Below are 22,937 nucleotides of genomic sequence, written 5' to 3'. Positions count from 1 at the left end.
TACAAACAAATTAAATAGAGAATGGGGGCATACAGGGGAGACCCTTAAGGAGATCAGAAAACCTCAAACTTCTAAAAGAGTGACAAAGAAGACGAACCAAAGAGGAAGGATGTTCTTGGGTTTAAGTCATTGACCTGGGACTACAAAGACCTATATTCAGTTCCTAGCTCTACAACAGACTTCCGATGTCACTTTGGCTGAATCCCTTAATTTCACTCTATCTAAGCACCACATCTGGAAAGTGCGGATTTCCTACTTCAAAGGGATGCTGTGAGAATACATACATTGCTGTCTGGGAGGCACAGTGATAGAAACTATAAATATCTGAAAAGTCAGAAGCATGCATGGCTTTCTGATGAATAGAGTACGGGAGGTGCCCCTCGAAACAAAGCAGGAAGCAAATGGGCGTGCTGATCTTCCTTGAAGAAACAGATAGTGAATCTGGGCCTTTATAGTTAGTTGTATACCACGACCATTTGAGAAGGGTGCCCGGATGCATAAAGGGACTTCTGTTGTATCATTTGCTACATATCGAAATCTGTTTAGATTTTCACTTTACTAACATTTCACAGGAAAATAGTAATATGTGAGCTTTATATCTGTAAGAGCTCAGATTTGTCAAAAGCCTTTACCTCCACCACTCACAATCTAAACACAGAAAGCTCTGTTCTTAATCCACAGTAGGAATTGAACTAAAGTTACATGATAATTGGAAGGACTTGGACCTAGACTGATTTATTTTATTAATGAGATATTCTAAACAAATTGTTTAGATCCTCTCCTGCTAGTAATAGCAAGTGTCATTCATTGATTCATTATTATTGTCGTTTCCAGCCCAGTAACGCTCTGGATCATAAACTGATACTCAGAATTGCCTTACAACATAATTAGGAAAAGCTAATGTTTATTAATGAAGAACCTTTCCGTAGGGTTTTAAGATGATGGCTAGTGATTCTCCATCACTGTCTGACATGTTTATTTATAAATTTCACAGACAGTAGCATTTATAAAGCATTGACCCCAGCCGTCTGGGGTAACAAGAGAATTTGACCAGACTAGTAGAATGAAGGGAACTCCCTGGGGGTTCCTAGAGTGTCAAAGGTCCAAGACATGGGCAGCGGTTAGAGCAGGAATCAGGATCAATGACCAGAGCAGGAGTCAGGATGAGTGGTTAGAAAAGGAGTCAGTAGCCAGGAATCAGATCCCAGACTCAGAACCTGAGTCAGAGGCCAGAGCCCAGAGCTACGGTCAGAGCTGGGTTACCTAGAGTGAAGCAAGGCAGGAGCAAAGTTGGGTCCAGGACATGAGGAGGGCTGGCAACAAACAGGTATAGGAGCTAACACAGCCCTTGGCAAATGCTTTGAGCAGCCAGTGCCCTGCTGCTGCTGCTGCTGCTGGTCTTACGAGCAGGTTTGCTGAGCCCCTCAGCCAACTGTGCGCTTTGGCCAGTCAGGCAGTTTAACCAGGAACCAGCTGAACTGGTTAGACGGCCTGGGGGCTAAACTGGCAGGTAAGCAGACTAACTGCAAGCCCTTTCTACTGATAGCTGGACTGTGGTGAGGCAGGAAGGGATATTTCTCCTTCCTGATGCTAACATGGTCTCTTTTTCCTGGGGGCTCCATGTGTGGCTGAGAAGAGTGACACGGGCACTGCAAAGGTTTTGGTTGAGGTTGGTGTTATCTTTGTTCTCTGTGGTATAATTGGTGGGCTTGCAGAAGCTGAGCAAAGAACTGCGGTTTCAGTTTGATGACGAAAAAGAATAAAATAAAATAAAATAAAATAAAATGAATGGAAAAAGCATTTGGGGGTTGAATGAAACATATAATTGTTTCATTTTCTTATTGTCTGGGGTGTTGTGTTTTACCCCTTTTAATCCTTTTATTTATTTACAACTCTAGCTAGCTTTAGAAATAAAAGATCATTTTGAAATGGAAAGTAGAAACATTTAGTTCAGAAAATGTTGAAATGAACCATTTGGAATAAAAAAAACCAACAACATTTTATTCATATAAAACTGTGCACTGAATTTGTCTCAATTTCACAAACAGTTTCATTTGACAAAAAATATGTGCTTTTTTTTTTTTTTTTTTGGTGAACAAACTATTCAGAGGGGGGGGAAAAAGGTATTCAGAATTAGAGGCAGCCAGCTGAACTGGTTGGCTATGCCACTCCCAACCAATGGTTCCTGAGCAACACCCACCACTTGGGCAGCTGGTATTGTTATATGAATGGGGGAGGGGTGGCTATGGAGACCAAAAATTAGACTCCATTTTGGAAGGTGGGGCTCTGGCTTGCACTGATCAGTGAAGGCAGTGCTGGGAGCCCCAGGCCCCATCCTCTCCTCTTGCTTCTTCACTTCCCCAGGAAACACTAAAGCCTGGATCCAATACTCACAGCATTTGATGACTGGGGGAGGTGGTTCTCTGTGTCCCCTGCTCTACCTCTCCTCAGGGTTTGGAGGAGCCCTGTGCCCATGGGCTCTGGAAGGGCTGCCAAAGTGGCACATGGGATTGAAACACCATTCAAGTTTTTCTCAGCCTCCCCTCCATCATGATGGGCCAAACTTGAATGAGCTGTGTTTGATGTGGTTCACAAGGTTGCAATGCCATTCAAATTTGGCCCAGTCAGGAGCTAAGGGGGAGTCTGGGCCCTGGCCCCATCTCTGTTGTGCCCCCACCCCCCATACCTCTGTATATTATTAGGTCCTGTGCGTGGCAGACTTGGCCTGCTGTTATTCTATGCAGATAGCTCCTCAGAAGAGCTGGGAAGAAATTCCTCCCCGGGAAAAATGACACAATGCACTACAGCTTTCTGGCTTCCTCGCAGCACCTCTGAGGGGCCTGGTTTAATAGTTAGGGGTTAGTTTCTTACAACTTTGTGGTTAGTGCCCCATAGTCCATTTCAAGACAGAGTGTCAATGGGCCATCTCCTGGGATAAACCTGAGCACAGGACCTAGGAGAGGTCTCGCCAAAGATTGGTATTACTGAGATGCTGGGAGGTCTCAAGTCTAACACAAGTCTAAGCTTTCCTTTTCTCGACCCTCGTTGCACTCCCTTAGGTGAGTGGAGTAGGACAGCAACTGCTGGAACCCAAAGGGTAGCTGATTCCATGTTTTGCTGGTTGTAGAATAAGCTATATCATCCCACATGGACCATTTTTTTGCCTGGTAGAGCCCTCCTGACCAAAGAAGAAAAAAATAAGCCAGATTTTTTTGGCCATCCAGCAGACTTTGCAAACAGTTTTCTTTTGTCCTGTTCATACAAAAATATTGCCCAGATGTTCATGATCCTACCTGTGAAAGTTGTAACAAGATCCTTTAAATTTAAATGTCTGTCTGCCAAGTCTGGCCTCAGTGATTCAGAGAACTACTTTGTATTGCCTTGCACCATATACAATGACACACACTATTCCATATATCTGTCAAATTCATTGTATTTTATTTATGTAACTTTGTTCGACATGTAGAGATGGTGGAATATCCCTGACTTTTCCTCACCTCAATATCTGATTACGTTGTAGAGACCTGAGCTTTGGTCATGTGTAGGGATCTTTCTGATGTTTGAGTGTCCCCCATTCTTGTTCTCCTATCTTCCTCATCTCTGCTTCTGCTGATGTTGCTGTTATTTCTGTCTGAGAAAGTAAATGAATTTAAAACACTCATTCCTAGGATGACCATTTTCAAGACAAATACAGGTGTCACACACAGATAGCCATATGCTCACCAAAAAAATGCTTCCCCCTCAGATTTGTGTGAATTAAAAATGGTTATACAAATATTTGTGGGAAAGCAAAACAAAGAATATGTTCTGACATGATCAAATCATGAATTGGATTTTGCAAAAATATTTGTGAAGCCTTTTTCCCTACTGTATGTCTAGCTCTAGAAGCAGAAAAAAATGATTCAACACAATGGGCAAGAAAGCAATTCAGCCTGCACTCCAACTTGTACACATGAGAAAGTAGTTCATTGAGATCTGTGTGGATCATATCATATCACTGGAAGGTGTGCAATGTTTCATGCATTTATATTGTATGAATTTTCAAAGGAGCATTTGGGTTGCCAAATTTATTGCACTATTTATGTCATTTCCTGATAGTAGTCATGGGAGTGCAAATGTCCCATACCCACTAAATTATCACATACATGAAGAAAAGAAAACCAAATAACTATATTAACATAATATCAAGAGCATGATCCATCAATGGGATTATAAGAAGAATTTAAGGGTTTTTTTTTTTTTTTAGTTTTAACAAAAAAAAGATATTCTTATTTATTAAATTTCACAAAATTATAAATGATATAGCTCTGTTGATAATTGACAGGCATTCTATTGAAATCTGGCATTTCATAAATATCAAATTGTGCTGCACCATATTGGATTGAATTGTTCAGAAATACGGTTACAGAAATGAATTCTCCAAAGAGAATTAATACTTGGTTCTTTTACAGAGCCTTTCATCTGAGTGTCTCAAACACTTTACAAATATTAACTAATACAACTTCACAGCATCCCTTTGTGATAGGTATAGAGTATGTAGAATAGATATCACATCACCTACACTGAAGTGCAAGAGACGTAATGTGGTAGTTTTTCCTAATTACAAAAGAAGAGGGAGGGAGGGATTTGTAGTTATTATTTTTATTATTTGCATAGTGCTAGTATCATGGACCAGGATCCCATTGTGCTAGAGGATGTACAAACACAACAGAAAAGACTGTCCCTTCCACTCTCCACTCACATGAAAAATCTAGATGTTCCTTGGAGGTAATGACTGATAAACAGTTTAACATTGATATTTTCTGTTTAATATATACTGAGGAAATTGTATAAAGCTATGTGACGCTTAGGTATCTTACTTCATTTACTTGGATATCTAAAATATTAAAATATCACCTTCAATAGTGAATTTATCTTCATATACTAATTTCCATTCTACTGTGCATATCATATTCTACTCAAGAAATTTGAATGCATTTACAAGAAAATTTGTCTCCATAGCAACTGTTCTTTATTTTTATAACAAGATAAATTGATGACATATCATTGGTTATTTGTGCACACCAAAAAATCAAAACAAAAAACAGAACAAAAAAACCCCACATACCCTTATTAGCACTGAAGTATAGGAAGAGAAAGCTTATAATTTATCTGTAAAGGTGGCACACAATACTTTTTATGTAAACTTCACTGATCACGTGCTGCAAAGATCATATTGATTTTAAAAAAAACTAATACTTATTACTTGAAGGGAGTATAGAGTCTATTTGGAGCTTTATTATGCATTACTGTCCTCCACACACTGCTGTCACAGCAACATCTTTCCTGGACTCCTGCTGGCAGGGAGCCTGGGAATTCTGGGAGCCACAACTCTAGCTGGGGCTTGACTCCCAGCTCCATGGCAGGCAGTCTGGAAGCCCTAGGAGACCTGGCTCTAATGAAAGGTCTCAGAGTCTAGGCTTTCAGCTCCATAGCAGGGAGCCTGGAAATCCCGAGGTCTCTCGAGGTTTTCAGGCTTACTGCCATGGAGCTAGGAGCCTGTATGTCTTCGAATGTGCTTCCCCAAGGCCATAAAGACTGTCCCAAGACCAAGACCCCCAGGGATTCCAGACTCTCATACTAACTAGTTACCTAGGCTACCTGACTCCCAAGACAATAGGAGCATAGAAACTGAAGAATGTAATTTTCACGATCAAATTTAGTTTCAGAAGAACCATGTGTCAATGTTTCTAAACCAAAACTTTTATCTTCCATACAATATTCATTAAATGTAAGCAAAACTAATTGAGAGTACCCAACTATACCAATGTTATTTATGCACAAATGATGTTATTTAGTTGTCTAATTTGCACTTGAAAATAAAGTAGCTATATATCTGAAGAGCACATAGTTTTAGGCACCTAACTTTTGAAATGTTTTGGCCTTTGGACACTGAAGTTGATTCTGAGCTCAGTTACCCTAGTATAAATCATAAGTAACTCACATAGGTAATGGTTGCAGAACTAGGCGAAAGAAGAAGTATGCAGTAATACCTGGAATAAATATAAGTACACATACATACATGGTTCTTAGTTTGCCCCAATAAGAATTACATAAGGACAACAAAGTTGACCAACTTGTTACATGGTTCTCCATGAATTGTGATCATGTAGGTATTTCTGTCTACTTGTATATATTTCCTTTTAATGTAAAATATAAAATGATGTTTGAGTGATTCCCTTGAATTTGAACCATAATATTAAGCAAGGCAAAAGAAAAATATATATTTGCACTGTACAATCCATTTTGAAAGTAACAGGTAGGCAAGCAGAGCTTCAGAGTCTCAATGCATGGATGAGAAAATGGTATACAGAGGAGGGGTTTAAATTTATTAGAAACTGGGGAAACTTTTGGGATAGGGGGAGTCTACACAGGAAGGATGGGCTCCTCCTAAACCAAAGTGGATCCAGACTGCTGGCACTTAACATTAAAAAGGTTGCAGAGCAGTTTTTAAACTAAGAGATGGGGGAAAGCTGATTGCTGCAGAGGAGCACGTGGATCAGACAGAGACTTCTCTTAGAGGAGAGTCTATTGATAGAGATTCTCTAGGTTTTAGTTGTTAGGGGCTTATTCCTTCACCTGCTTACTTGCCGGGTCCTTCTTCACATGAACAGAGAGCAACAATACCGGAAGTCCAAAGGTGCAAACAATTCGATTTTTATTGGGGTGAACTTCCAGCAAGCATGATTCCTGTTTCCTTCCTTAGTATCCCCCTTATGGGGAGGGATAGCTCAGTGGTTTGAGCATTGGCCTGCTAAACCCAGGGTTGTGAGTTCAATCCTTGAAGGGGCTATTTAGGGATCTGAGGCAAAAATAATTGGGGATTAGTCCTGCTTTGAGCAGGGAGTTGGACTAGATGATCTCCTGAGGTCCCTTCCAACTCTGATATTCTATGATTCCCAGCTCTGATACCACAGAGCCTTACCTGTGTCCCTGTTCCCATTTCCCCCCCTTAGCAAAACATGATTCCAATTCCCCACCCGCGTTCCCTGTACCCATTCCCATTCCCCCCCTTACTTCCTGATTGACTGCAGACTATATAGTAAAACTTGAGTTCTGCTTAGCTATACCTTAACAATCATTTTACTGTAATTTAACTAACCAATCCTAACATATTGTAACATGAATATTTAACCAATTATATCTCACCGCCTTAATTAGTTTACACCCAGCAAAATTAATTATACAGCAGACAGAAACAATCACAGAATCAGACAGAGACCATGCAAATATACAATAGCACAATAAATAGGAACAATAAATAATTCCCTCCTGAGCCCAAATATGGTGATCAGTTAGACCCTGAGCATATATGTAAGACACACCAGGCAGAAACCTGGGAAAGAATTCTCTGTAGTAACTCAGAACCTTCCCCATCAGATTCTGTCTGTGGATGAAAGAGGCGTGGATGCATAAACTCCTGGCTGACAGCAGAAGAGTATAAACAGCAGATAAGTACTGCACAAACTACCAACTTGCAGTACCAGCCTCAAACCCTCTCTTGCAATTTTACCTATTTGCAACTTAGTAGTAACAATGTGCTTGTGCCTTCATTGGTAATTATTTATTTCATTTTGGTGAAGGAAGGACCTTAGCACTTGATCTATAAATGGATTTAGGTGCCTAACTGCCACTCTAGGTAACTAAATACAAAATTTAGATCCTCAAAACCTGCACTCAGTTGCCATCTAACAGCATAGGCTCCTAAATTCCCTAGGCACCTAAGTTTCCACTGGTGAGAATCTCTATGGAGCATGAGCATAGCTGCCTAAGACCTGACTCCCATCATCTAGCTCCTAAACCTCATCCAGGATCTCAGATTAGGTATTCCCCTTCCTATCACCTGAGTCAGTAGCTGTGTTTACGGCATGCCTAAGAGATTGGGCCCTGCACAAAACACAGCCCAAGGAGGAGAAGCTAGTATTGCCAATCAGTAGGCCAGCTTCAAATTCCCACTCTGTTTGAGAGGAGCAAGCACAATCCAGGTCATCTAACTCCCAGGGAAATACCCTAACTGCTGGGCTATACAGTATTGTGGGAGAAGCTCTCTCAATCTTTCCTGCTGAAGCAGTTCCACTTTGTATGAAATATGTAAATATTCATTGGGCCAAAAAGTGTAAGAATGACTCTATGCTACGATGGTTAGGACCTTCCCCTGGGACAAAGGAGACCTGGATTAAAGTCCTGCTCCTCTTATCCAGAGGGTAGATTTAAACATGGATCTGCTACATCCTAACTAGTGCTCTAACTAGTAGGGTTCCTCCTCCTCATTTCTTTGCAAAAAACATAGAAAACATAGAATCATAGATTACGGTTGGAAGAGACCTCAGGAGGTCATCTAGTCCAACCCCCTGCTCAAAGCAGGACCAACCCCAACTAAGTCATCCCAGCCAGGGCTTTGTCAAGTTGGGCCTTAAAAACCTCTAAGGATGGAGATTCCACCACCTCCCTAGGTAACCCATTCCAGTGCTTCACCATCCTCCTTTTGAAAGAGTTTTTCCTAATATCCAAGATATTACAGACTGATCTTTCTTAGGCACCTAACTCCAGAAGAGGGTTTCTGGCTGTGAATCTGAAGTGGATATAGCTACCATACTCAGACCCAGAGTGAGGTGCCTAATATTCTGGGATGGGTGGGTCCTAGGCCACACCACTCTCCTCAGCATTTCCTGTTGGCTAATTAAGGTGATTCCCTGCTCAGCTTGCTGTGTTGTTAGGTACATAACTCTCCCCATACTTTTTATATGGCACCTGTGTGCCTAACTCAAGGCTGTTAGTTTAACTAGGTGCCAGAGGACTTAAAGTTAGGCCATGCAATGCCAAATGCCCTTAGATGATTCTAGCCATACTGGGTAAGATACTAAACATATTTCTTTAGGAAATATCCTAGGGCCAGTCTACACACAGTAGTACTCAACCTATTTACCACTGTGGGCCACATATGCAGCTCTCTATGTGTTATGTGGGCCGTATCCACACAATATATATACTACCTGTATGGCCCTGAGGATATCACATGGGCCACAGCTGTGTGCTGATTGGGCAGCAAGTGGCCAGGGCCATGGGTTAAGAAGCGCACCTGGTGAAGACTTACTATGTTGATGGGAGAGCACTCTTCCATTGGCATAATTACTCCACCTCAGCGAGAAGCATAAGCTATGTTGGTGGGAGAGTGTCTCCTGCGGACATAGCGCTGGTGTGGACAGCGTGAAATTTGAGTCACTTTGGGGGGAGCTTTTTCACACCCTGAGTGATGTAAGTTAGATCGACTTAAGCTGTAGTGTAAACCTGCCCTTAGTGATAGCAAGAGTTCTGCAAGGTGTGGTATAAACTTGGGAAGGTGAACTGTCATCCATTTTTCTAGCTTAGCATGCACACACACACACACTTATATATGTGAATGCCTCTGTGTTTGTGCATGTGTGAGGCCATTCAGTGTCTCTAAGAATGTAATCGTCCACAATACATGATTACACTTTTTGTTCTTAATTCATCCTGACATGTGAGAGCGGGAAGTATAATTACATGGTTCATTTATGTAACAGGACTAAAGTTAATCTATCCGTGTAATTACATAAAATGTATAATGTAGTTTTGTTCTCATTAGAACATTTACAGCTTAATGGGTCCCACTTAATTTAAAGTGGTGCCAATACAGTAGTGTCAATGTGGTCCGCTCTTCTTTTAGGGCCAAATTTGGCAGTCCTCATTCTGGCTAGAGTTCCAAAGACTGGATCAGGAATCTGAGTAAGGACTGCATAATACTGTAGGATTTGATCATTAGTGGTAATTTCTGGCTACTCCTCTGTGTGTATGGGGTGCTCTCTGTCAGGGGAAATGTTGCAGTTATGTTATATCAATAAATGGGCACAGAGGCAAAGGTGATAACATGACCCAGTCACAACCCAACTTTAAACAAGATTATATAAGGTTCAGGGTTTGGTATATAGGAACCTTGTCCTGCTGAGTATCATACCAAACACCATTAAAAATTCTTTTAAACTTGTTATTAAATATACAGAACAAGAAGAAAAAAATATAGTTAAAGCATTTGAAAATAAAGAATTAAACAAGGGTTACATTTTAATGGCATTCTGTGTTCCCTTTCTATTTAGTGGAAAGAGTTCTTAGAAGCTCCTCTCCACACCCCATTTGACAGTCTCTTAGATGTTAATAACTGCCCATTTTGTGGAAAAAGGAAGAAGTACGTTGAAATGAGCTGGACCTGTTGCTATTGCTGCTGTTGTTCGAGTCTAATCCCATTTCCTAGAAGACAAAACAAGATAAATACATACAAAAGGGAAGAGAAAAGAATAGCAAAGATAGAAAATGCAGATTTTGTTCCTGGCATTGACTCTCGCTTACTGCTGGAAAAATACAGCCACAGTACATGGTTTTATCAGCCACTCCACTGTTTTGAGCATTGCTTTTATCTGTCTTTCGGGACATAGGCTTACAGTAGTACTGCAAAACATACAGTCTTGGCCAGCTGAGCCAGATCCTTATTAGACAGAAGGCAAAAGGAGCAGGAAAGGGAAGAAATTTTGTTGGGAAGGAAAAGGACACACCAAGGCTCTGCATCCTAGGTGAGCTTTGAGATTTAGCAAAAGCCATTGGAGATGTAATCTGGGTTCCTCTCTGTGGCCTGGTCTAGTCAGAAAGTATCTCAAGATCAGCACGAAGAAAGTCTGATGGTGTTACAGTAGTTCCAAGGGTCCAGGAGACAGAGGGGGTAGCAACCATAATGGAAAGCTTGCTCCTTCCCCCATTTTCAGTCAGCCAGTCAGCATCCGCATTTGATTTTCTCCCCAAATATTTTACTTTTAAGGACTCCCAAAGGGGTGGAAAAGTCAATCCCTTCATTATTTTGTTCACCAATGAGGCCTAATTTCTGACACACCAATTTTGGTTCATTGATTTCCACTCCCACACTTCTCTTGTTTACCAGTCACGATCTTAACACAGTCCATAAGTTGTACCAGCAGACCTTTTTGTACGGACTAATTCTGTCTCCCTTTTGTACCTTTTCCCATCAGCATGTCTTGTTAGAGGTTGTTGTGGCATTTTATCAACTTTCCCTCACTCTTTATAGTTGAACTCACAATTAGGATAAATTAGGATTAATTACCACCACAGTTCTCGTGGAAAAACAAAAAGCACAATTTTTGTGGTAGCTTCCATTATGAAATTATGCAGTGGGATTAGGGGAGTAAACTGAGTCAGGGTAAAGAGGAGAGTTGAGCCTCAAAGATCAGTGGTTCTGTGGATGTTCTGTTTTTTTCCCTTATAAAGGGCATGCTTGCAGGTACAGCAGGGTAGCAAATGTAGCCTGATCTATAGATTATGTATTAATTATATTGATTATGTAAGATTTCCCAATTATCACTTTGAGGATTGACAGATTCTTGTCCCAAGATCAGGCCCAGTATTATTCAAATTATAGTTGGGAACCCCAATGTGCACAGCTGCAACAGTTACGCTATAGGATCTCTCCTATATTTACAAATGGTTTATTAATACATTTAGCACAGTCAGAAACACACCAACTCAGTAAGGTAGATAGAGATACTACAGAACGTATATCTGCACATCCATATACTCACACCATCCCTTGCAGAACAACCTCAAATGCTAGCCATCATCTTCCTCATCACCATCACGTTCCCCCTCGTCACCAGTGGCCATCATTTTGGAACCTCCCAAGGGCTTCATCTCTCTCTCTCCTACTGCCCATAGGCTGTGATGCAACTTTTATAATATGTTATACTGCCGCCACTATGTCTGATGCATATTCAGTAGGGGTTTCCGCCTTTTTCCTTATTTGTATTTCCTCACCTTACTAATGTTGGAGTGTCCTCTTCTATAGGTTAGCATATCAATGATCTCAACTTATTGTCATATACATCAATTCGTTGCCATGGCCATCTTGTGGTTGAACTCTGTTTCTGTGGTTGGAAATTCCCTTTAAAACAGTGGTGGGCAACCTGCGGCCTGCGGGCCGCATGCAGCCCATCAGAGTAATCCACTGGCAGGCTGCCAGACAGTGTTTACTTTGACCGTCCACAGGCCTGGCCGCCTGCAGCTCCCAGTGGCCACGGTTCGCCATTCCCCCGATCTATAAGGTGGATAGAAAGCTGGCCAGATTTTCAGGCTCAACTGGTAGTGATCAATGGCTCCATGTCTAGTTGGCAGACGCTATCAAGCAAAGTGCCCCAGGGGTTGGTCCTGGGGCCAGTTTTGTTGAACATCTTTATTAATGATCTGGACGATGGGACAGATTGCACCTTCAGGAAGTTTGCGGATTACACTAATCTGGGGGGAGAGGTAGATATGCTGGAGGATAGGGATAGAGTCCAAAGTGACCTAGACAACTTGGAGGATTGGGCGAAAAGACATGTGATGAGGTTCAACAAGGGCAAGTGCAGAGTCCTGTATTTAGGACGGAAGAATTCCATGCACTGCTATAGGCTGGGGATTGACTGGCTAAGAAGAAGTTCTGCAGAAAAGGACCTGAGAATTACAGTGCATGAGAAACTAGATATGTCAGCAGTGTTCCCTTGTTGCCAAGAAGGCTAATGGCATATTGGGCTGCATTAGTAGGAGAATTGTCAGCAGATTGAGGGAAGTAATTATTCCCCTCTATTAAGCACTGATGAGGCCACATGTGGAATATTGTATCCAGTTTTGGGCCCCCCGCTACAGAAAGGATGTGGACAAATTGGAGAGAGTCCAGCAGAGGGCAATGAAAATGATCAGGGGGCTGAGGCACATGACTTATGAGGAGAGGCTGAGGGAACTGAGCTTGTTTAGTCTGCAGAAGAGAAGAGTGAGGGGGGATTTGATAGCAGCCTTCAACAACCTGAAGGGGGGTTCCAAAGAGGATGGAGCTCAGCTGTTCTCAGTGGTGGCAGATGACAGAAAAAGGAGCAATGGTCTCAAGTTGCAGTGGGGGAGGTCTAGGTTGGATATTAGGAAATACTATTTCACTAGGAGGGTAGTGAAGCACTGGAATAGGTTACCTAGGGAGGGGTGGAATCTCCATCCTTAAAGGTTTTTAAGTCCAGGCTTGACAAAGCCCTGACTGGGATGATTAGTTGGTGTTGGTCCTCCTTTGAGCAGGGGATTGGACTAGATGACCTCCTGAGATCTCTTCCAACCCTAATCTTTTGTGATTCTATTATTCTATTATACACATAATTTCTATTGACACTACTGGGGTGACGCATGTACCTTGTACAATTCAAGAGCTTAATAAACATTCCAAAATAGTCAAACATATTTCATTGTATCATCAGAACATAGAGGTCTAGAGTGTCCCTAGCCACTGTTTGGCTACAGAGCAGAGTAATGGGCCCAACTTTATTTCAGTAAAGTTTATTACTCTGGCTGCCTTATATTCTTTCACATGTCAAGTGGTTAGAGAGAGGGAGGAGCATTTGCCCTGCCTGCCTCATCATCATCCTGAGTAGCTGTCTGGGTGCATGAGGAGGGTGTAAGTTGCACCAAAAAAAAAAAAAGGAAAGAAACAAAAAGAGGTAATTTACTTCCCTCCCTGGAGAAGGAAACTGTGATGCAGATAATCACAATTCATCCTTTCCCCCTGTTACGAATTATATCTTATAGGACACGCACACAAATGCTACGAATTACACCTGATAGGTCACGCACAGTTCGAATCTAGGCTGAGGCACATAAACAAAGTCCACAACTGCCGAGTTCCCAAAAAACACCAACTTTATTATGCTCGAGCGTGGTGCCCCCCTGCTAGCCAGGAGGGGACCCCGAATACAGATTATACAAAGGTCATATACTTTTTAGCAAAGCATGTTGCCCTCGTGCATCGGAAACCTTAGCCAATAAACAAACCCTTTTCTTATCTACCACCTATCCCTGCTTGGTACATTCCTCGTGCTAAACTAGTATGTTAATTACACAGCATGGTCCTAAAGCCATGCATCAGCAACTTTTATTATCAGGATGGGAGGCCTCACATCAAAGGCCAGGAGATAGGGAGTTTAGGGACTGACAAAGAACAGATACCGGGAGTCAAGGCAGGCTGGAGACAAGGAGGAGGATTTTCACAGGAATGCAATATGTAAGGAACACTCCTCCTGGTGCATGATGTGCTTGCTTTTAGACAATGGTGGGCCCCAAACCAAAATGGAGTCATATGTGCTAACTTTTCCTTAACACCCCCAAGATGGAGAGGGCTAATAAATGCCAATTATTTCACTGTCTGAACACCCCCCCCCCCGTTTTCTTTACAAGCTGTCCCACTGCTAAGTGCCTATGACATAAACTATAAAATCACAATACGCTGTTCCTCTTTGAATGTTTACTTGGGGGTATTTAAGCAAATTCCCTTTAACTATTTAAAATAATCTTTCTATAATTTTTAACAACCAAAAGAAGTGTCATAACATGAAATACACATGTACAATAGACAGAGATAAAGGAGAGCAAGTTTATGCAAAAAACATGTTTTCCCTCTAATACTTCTCATGCAGAATCATATGCTGACCAACAGAAGGAAAAACAAGAAAGATGTGTGTGTGCTGCGAGGGGGGCACGGGTATTAAGGGGCTTTGGTACTGATGGGTTGAATTCCATCCCATATGTTCATGCATCTCCTGTGACAGTTCATTGGAAGCTTGTTCATTAGACAGACAATATTTTCTAGAAGTCTAGGGAAAAAGGGGCTTCAACAGTAAGACTCCTATGAGAGCTTGGTGAAGTGTAAGCAGTGTAACAAAATGTACTTTCCCAGGGTGTAGTATTTATTATTGATTCTAATCATCATCACTGCAATCATGAAAAAAGACAAACTGTAATGTAAAATATAATTGACTGCCAGGGAAAATGAAAGGGCAATAAATTTCATTTAAACACAGATGCTTTAGAATGGAGCCAGATGCTCCACTCTGGTTATGTAGCATAGAGGGGAACAGAAAGGCTTTAATCTCAGATGGGAAGGGTGGACTGTGCAGAAGTTCAGGGCAGGTAATATCTCTAATAGTGGCCTGTCTACCCTTATGAAATCCACACAGGATCTCTGCTTCACATGAGTAAGTAGGACATTGGGTGAAGGAGCCAGAAAAGTGGGATACTCTCTGTAGCTGGAGATTCATAGGGTCTTGCCTGTGTATTCCCATAGATCTGAGACTCTGCCACTTTGCATAGCACCTCCTGCATTACATACCACCAGCCCTGAGGGTACAAAGTAATAGACTAGAAGCTTTCAAGACCAATGCATCTCAGGAGGCCTATGCTCCCTCCCATGTAGCTTTCAGCATGAAGGGAAGTATATGACCCAAATGTACTTTCTAAGACAGTTTTATGCTTTTGTTTGTTATTGTTTACTTTAAATTTCAGCTACTAATCATTGGCACAATAAATTGGCATAGCCTGTGTCATAAATATAAAGGGAAGGGTAAACCCCTTTGAAATCCCTCCTGGCCAGGGGAAAGCTCCTCTCACCTGTAAAGGGTAAAGAAGCTAAAGGTAACCTCGCTGGCACCTGATCAAAATGACCAATGAGGAGACAAGATACTTTCAAAAGCTGGGAGGAGGGAGAGAAACAAAGGGTCTGTGTCTGTCTGTAGTCTTCTTGGCCGGGGATAGACCAGGAATGGAGTCTTAGAACTTTTAGTAAGTAATCTAGCTAGGTATGTGTTAGATTATGATTTCTTTAAATGGCTGAGAAAAGAATTGTGCTGAATAGAATAACTATTTCTGTCTGTGTATCTTTTTTGTAACTTAAGGTTTTGCCTAGAGGGGTTCTCTATGTTTTTGAATCTAATTACCCTGTAAGATATCTACCATCTTGATTTTACAGGGGGGATTTCTTTATTTCTATTTACTTCTATTTTTTATTAAAAGTCTTCTTGTAAAAAAACTGAATGCTTCTTCATTGTTCTCAGATCCAAGGGTTTGGGTTTGTGGTCACCTATGCAAATTGGTGAGGCTTTTTATCCAACATTTCCCAGAAAAGGGGGGCTGCAAGTGTTGGGAGGATTGTTCATTGTTCTTAAGATCCAAGGGTCTGGGTCTGTAGTCACCTAGGCAAATTGGTGAGGCTTTTTACCAAACCTTGTCCAGGAAGTGGGGTGCAGGGTTTTGGGAAGTATTTTGGGGGGAAAGACGCGTCCAAACAGCTCTTCCCCAGTAACCAGTATTAGTTTGGTGGTGGTAGCGGCCAGTCCAAGGACAACGGGGGGGAATATTTTGTACCTTGGGGAAGTTTTGACCTAAGCTGGTAAAGATAAGCTTAGGAGGTTTTTTCATGCAGGTCCCCACATCTGTACCCTAGAGTTCAGAGTGGGGGAGGAACCTTGACAGCCTGAAGTCTTTTAATAAACAGTTAAACAAAAATCCACTGATGATTGAGATGTATTTAATTCTGTGGTTGATTTCTATTTGTCATGAGTTGTTTTACACCTGTGTTTTATTGATGGTAGCCATCTCATTCCCATGACTGCTGACAAACAATTAATCTCCACGAATGGCACCTAGGAATTTGCTTCATTCACAAAATGAGTTATCCATAATAAATTATGTGATGTTCAACTTGTAAAGTCAATCTGCTTACAAGGGCTAGTTTTTGCTATGGCAAATCTAGGGTTATCATTTGGCACTATCGGCCTTAAAAGTTGGAAAAGAATACAGAAAAAAAGGAGGGGATGTAAAAAGTTTCCCCCCCGACAACACTAGTTGTTTCATCATCTGAAAGGATCTTATTGTTAATTCATAGAACAACTTAGCTTTTGTGCGTAATAGATTGCATGTGTTTGTGTGTGTGCATTCTCTAACTAAAGTGTAGTAGTACTAGATACAGTTACTCCAAAAGTATTGTGAAGACAGAGGAAAGGATGACTGAGCAATGAGAAATCAAAAGTACAGTTAATTATATGAATGTGAAAGCATCTTTCAGGTTATATCAAAGGCATCATTTTAACTCATTTACTTTCACCTATGAAATAGCATGTTGCAGAAAATAATACTGTACTATCAAAATGTGTTCTCCTTTTCACTTGACTTTATGCATTGTCTTATGCTATTAACTTCCAAAAAGGAGACTTGCTACCAATGGAAAAGGTCTTGATACTTGATACAGATACAGGTCTTGATACTTGATACAGAAGCAGAAAATCAATTATGAATATGAGAAAAAGTGTCCAGATCTGTATTGCAAGCAGTTTCACCGAGGCTTGACTACAAACATTGTCAAGTAAAGATGATATGCATTCCCTGAAACGCAGAAGAAATCCACATACTCCATAAAGGTTTTACATAATTAAATATGAAACTTACATTAAAATTTTAAGGTTCTAACTTATACTAACTAAAGCAAGTTATTTCCAAGCTAATGGTGGCCTTCCATCCTTAGCTTCTCCTGCTGCTGAATTTTATGCCATCTGTTTCACAACACATAGTGAAATAAAATATTATGCACTCTATTATGTCCAGTGCTGTACAGGTGTTCAAGAGGGTGGGAGACTGGGAATCTGTATGCAGAGGAAGCCAAGCAACACTGCAGTGCTCATACTCTCTTCAGTGCAAGGACATGTTGATAGGGATACATGGGTGAATGAAGACTGACACAGGGTTGGATTCAAGTGGCAGGCCACAACTTAATTACCTTATCACTGGGAGTGGGTGCTATTTTCACCCCCTGAAATAAATGTACTGGATATTTAACTGGCTCCAGTGTGGGGTCACAGGCTTCCCACCCAATAACCAGTAATAAATCCTCTTGGTCCTACTCCTCAGACTCATCTTATTTTTCAAACCTCTTACCCTTGCATCTGTGAGGGAGTGTCAAAGTGGGACCTCTGTCTCAGAAGACTTCACGTCTCCCCTTCTCCTAGAGCAGGGGAAGGCAAACTTCGGCCCACGAGCCAGATCCAGCCCAATCAGTTCAAATGCAGCCTGAGGGATTGCCAGCCCCGTGGCACAGCAGGGCTAAGTCAGGCTCCCTGCCTGCCCTGGCCCCGCGCCGCTCCCGGAACAGCCAGCACCATGTCCTAGTGGCCCCTGTGGGCGGGGAGGGGCAGAGGGCTCCATGCACTGCCCTCGCCTGCAGGCACCACGCCCCGCAGTTCCCATTGGCCAGGAACAGGGAACCGCAGCCAATGGGGAGCTTCGGGGGTGATACCCGCAGGCGAGGGCAGGGTGCGGCGGACCTGCCTACCCCACCCCACCCCCAGGAGCCACTGCCGGACATGCTGGCCACTTCTGGGAGAAGCGAGGGGCCAGAGCAGGCAGGGAGCCTGTCTTAGCCCTGCTGCGCACTGCTGCCACCCGGAGGTAAGCGTTGCAAGGCCGGAGCTCGCACCCTGAACCCCCTTCCCTGAGACCCTTAACCCCCTACCTTGAGTCCCCTGCCACACCCCTCCTGCACCCCAACCCTCTGCCCTGAGCCCCTAACCGCCTGCCCTGAGCCCCCTCCTGCACCACACACCCTTCTTGCCGCACACCCCTTTCCCTGAGCCCCTTCCAACACACCGCTGCCCCCCACACACCTCACACTCTCTCCCGCACCCCAACCCCCTGCCCTAGCCCTACATTCATGGCCCTGCATACAATTTCCCCACCCAGATGTTGCCCTCAGGCCAAAAAGTTTGCCCACCCCTGTCCTACAGGCAAAAGGTCCACCAGCAAAATCCCAGAACTCTTTTACCACTAGGAGATGGCAATTTTGTAATGTCAAGTCCTACTACCTTTACCCTAATGTAACTCCATGATTCTGTGAAGAGGATGAAAAACCCTCACCAGGCTGCTGACAATTTGGTCCCATGGAGAATTTTTTTCCTGATCCTAAAACAAGCCATTGGTCAGAATAACAGCATCCTGAAAACACAGCTCCTATACCATGAATTACAAGGAGGAAGAGGCAGCTAAAGGGGACAAAGATGCTTCAAAACAGGGTACAAAAAAGAACTAGATAAGTTCATGGAGGATAGGTCCATCAATGGCTACTAGCCAGGATAGGCAGGGATGCAAAACCATTCTCTGAAGTGTCGCTAGCCTCTGTTTGCCAGAAGCTGTGAATGGGTGACAGTGGATGTATCACTTGATAATTACTGTTCTGCTCATTCCCTCTGGAGCACCTGGCATTGGCCGCAAAGAAGGACAGGGTACTAGGCTAGATGGACCATTGGTCTGACTCAGTATGGTCATTCTTATATTCTAAAACCCTGGGAAAAGGTTTAAATTAGTGAGTGTGGGAGCAAAGAGCCAATAAGCACTCAGATCTCCCATTGCTGTCCAATAAAAGGTGGAGACCCCATGGAGAAGGAGGGGCCTGCATTCTTGTTATGCACTCTGTCTCTCTTCTTTCAAGGCTCTCTAACCCACTCTTGATCTGATCAACATCCTCACCTGACGAGATGGGGGGCAAGGGAGTGCAATGAATCTAGCATCAAGAGTGGAGCTAGGAAACTCAAAGATGGAGGGAGAAAGGCCTCACACCACTAACCTTTTCACATAAAGCAGCAGAACCAAACCCGAGGGGAGAGAAGTAGATGCTGCTCTCACATTAGGGGTAGGTCTACACTTGGAGCTGGATGTGTGATTCCCAGCTTGAGGAAACATACTCGCACTGGATCTAATCAAGCTAGTATGCTAACATAGAATGTAGTTGGGCCAGTGTATGCACTGGGAAGGGCAAGCTGCTCCGAGTCTGTGCTTAGGGATGTGGACGTGTATGTACCCAGAGCAGCTAGCCCCGTCCTGCAGCTCACACTGTTGTGGCTACATTCTATTGTTAGCATACTAGTTTAATGAGAGCTAATGTGAGTATGACTCCTTGAGCTGGGAATCACACCCCCAGCTCCATACGCTCAGGGCATGCCTACCTTGTAGAGACTATACTGGCATAGCTATGTTGCCATACTTATGCCAGCATAACCTTGTAGTATAGTCTCAGCCTACACCAAACGAAGGGTTTTTCTCTCAGTGTAGAAAAACCACCTCCCCGCACAATAGTATCTACATTGACAGAAGCTTTTGTCTGTTAACACTGGCGGTTAGGTCAGTATAGCTATGCTCGTCAGGGTGTTCACACCTCTGACATAGCTTTCTCAGTCTACCTTTTAAGGGTGGACCCATCCTAAAGTTGCAGCACTATCAGGGTTCCATAGAACTCTGAGGGCACTATGTGTGTTTCAGGCCTGGTTTACGCTGAAATCTTAGGTTGTCTTAGGTGCATTGCTCAGGACTGTGAAAAATTTCACTCCCTGTGCAATGCAGTTAGGTTGACCTAACCTGCACTGTAGAAAAAGCTAGGTAGAGAGAAGAATTCTTCCAACAACCAAGCTACCACCTCTTGAGGGAGTGGATTTACCACTGTGATGGGAAAACCCCTTCTGTCGCTGTAGTAAGTATATATACTACAGCAGTGTAGATGCAGTGCTGCTTGTAATGGAGACATAGTCTCAGGAACAGTGCTTCCAGGAGCTGCTGCTGGGGCTTTGTACCACCACAAAACACAATGAAGTGAGATACGGGTGGTCTGAATTCTGAATTATATGTCTTTTGTTGGGAGGTTACACAACCGATTGCCATTTGGCAATCTGCTGAAATTAAAAAACTAAACATACAAGCTTTGCTGTTATTCATTTCTGCTTCAATGATATTTGTGAAGCTAAAAGCTGCTCAAAATGTGCATCATACGAGGCGATGAAGAAACAGCAAGCACTAAAACTAAGGTTGCAAAACAGTTTCCATTGTACCTCCTCCATTAGTTTTCATATACTGACAACTTTCTGAAACTGACTTGTGGAGCTAAATGCTCCATATTTGGACTTTGCCCAAAATCATTTTGATTTGAAAGATTGAGCAAAATTAGGTATGGATGTGTGGAAAAATATACTTTTCTCATTGCAGAAATATGTAACCACATTTTCTAAAACAGGCTTATTATGCTGAACTTTATTCTTCTCACCCTCCTCTTCTCTGTTTCCAAAAGCAAGAATTGCATTGTGTTAAATCGGTGCATACTGGTTTTAAATAGAACCTGTTTAAGACAGTATGAAGGAATTTATTTCAGCAATAGATTCATTTAAGTTACACATACAATTTTTATTAACTTTGTTCTTTATGACCTTACAAAATGTTGGCAGAGGATTATAATCTTAATATTTGCTCATTAAACACTAAACAGCATTCACAATATGACATGAAATAGCAAATAGAAAAAAAAATGGAACCAGGACAATGTAAAATTTATTACAGGCTGTCTTGACAAGGTAGATGTGTCAGCAGAAATCCAGCCAAGATCAGAACTGTAATTTCTTTCACCTACACTGACATGTTTATCGCTTATTTCAGACACTGATCTCACTTTAATTTTTTGAAGGGGTGTTGAATTTTACTGTGATAAAAAGAACTAGTGAAAGGTAAATGTGCTGTACTACCTCTTCTAACCTGCCAAATAATAACCTTCCACCTTCTGCAGAGCTAACATAAAGAGGTAGTGTCTGTATCGAAGAAGACATGGTTTCTGCCCAATATCAGTTCTGTCCAAAAAGTTAAAGTAATTAGAATTTCAATTTATCAAAATGTCATCTGAAATTAGAAGTTCCAGTTTAATTATGTGATGCTATTTTACCATATGAATTCTATATCTATTAATTTAAGGGACAGTGGTAAATTCACTGAAATGAACATAACAATATTTAATTCTGTAATGTGACATTGAAGATAGCATACACAATATGTGCCGCCTCTTTTTAAAAGGTTAATAACAATCTCTCTACATTATAAATCCTGAACTTTGTGATGTTGTTAATTAAGGAGAAAAAAAGGTAGTCACTACTAAGGCTTTATTCATTATGACACACAAATATGAAAATGCAATGACATAAGGGTCATGTTTTTTAAAGGGTAAGTCTCAAGTCTGCTTGTATGAAAGTCATGAAAGTGGTAATCATAATAGTATGGAAACTGCTTCATCCAAGGCAATAGCATTAGGTTATAAAATAATTGTTTTATACTCATTCATACTATTATGGCTTGTGCCTCCAGTGCATGGAAGATGAATATTTTTGTTACCAAGAGAGACTAGCACAAAACAAGATTGATCTTTTGATCCAGCCACACCCCAACACAAATATGAATATTAGCAGTGATGTACTATCTGGGAAATGTGGATAGGGAGGCCCTTGTTAAAATTCTGCCATCAAATTTCTAGGGAGCGTTGTGGTGATTTCCTTGTCTTTAGTGGGCTTTACATTGTCTCTTGATACCCCAGGTAGAGAGATCTTAATTCTGGGGCTCATAAAAATGCTTCTAAATAACATTCACTTCCTCCTTTTGCAAAACTCCAGGTCACACTAAGGAGGTTCCAAACCTGCAAACACTTCCACACCTGCTTAATTCTATTATTGTGATTTCAATTGTGATTACTAACGATAGTAAACCACATGCCTAAGTGATTTCAGGATTGGGGCCTAAATGTCTGCTATTGTCCAAAAATGCTCTTAGGGCAGGGTACTTCTCCTGACAAAGTTTTTATTCCACCTCCTTCAAGTTACATGAATTGGACCCTGTGCTACGTTATCAATATACTCAGGGGATGCTTTTGGGGAACAAAGCATAAGCATTTTCAGTAGAACTGGTGAAAACATGGGCCAAGGTTTGCAAATATTTATATTAAAAATTCCAACATTTTTAATAGAATTTGAAAACGAATAGGTTCCCCAATTTCTCAACCCACCCTTTTTGTGAGAATATACACCCCCGGACATGGGTTTTATTATATGTTGATCCTGTTAGTATTAATCTACGTATCTTTCCACACTCACACACTTTGGAGTCATCTCCTCAGGAGTTTCTGGGAGCACCAGCCTTTAGGGGAACTACTGAGAGCAGAGCTTCTTTAAGAACTATGGTAACAC

Source organism: Eretmochelys imbricata, chromosome 1 (assembly GCF_965152235.1).
Source record: "Eretmochelys imbricata isolate rEreImb1 chromosome 1, rEreImb1.hap1, whole genome shotgun sequence".
Classification (NCBI taxonomy): domain Eukaryota; kingdom Metazoa; phylum Chordata; order Testudines; family Cheloniidae; genus Eretmochelys; species Eretmochelys imbricata.
This window is presented reverse-complemented; position numbering follows the sequence as displayed.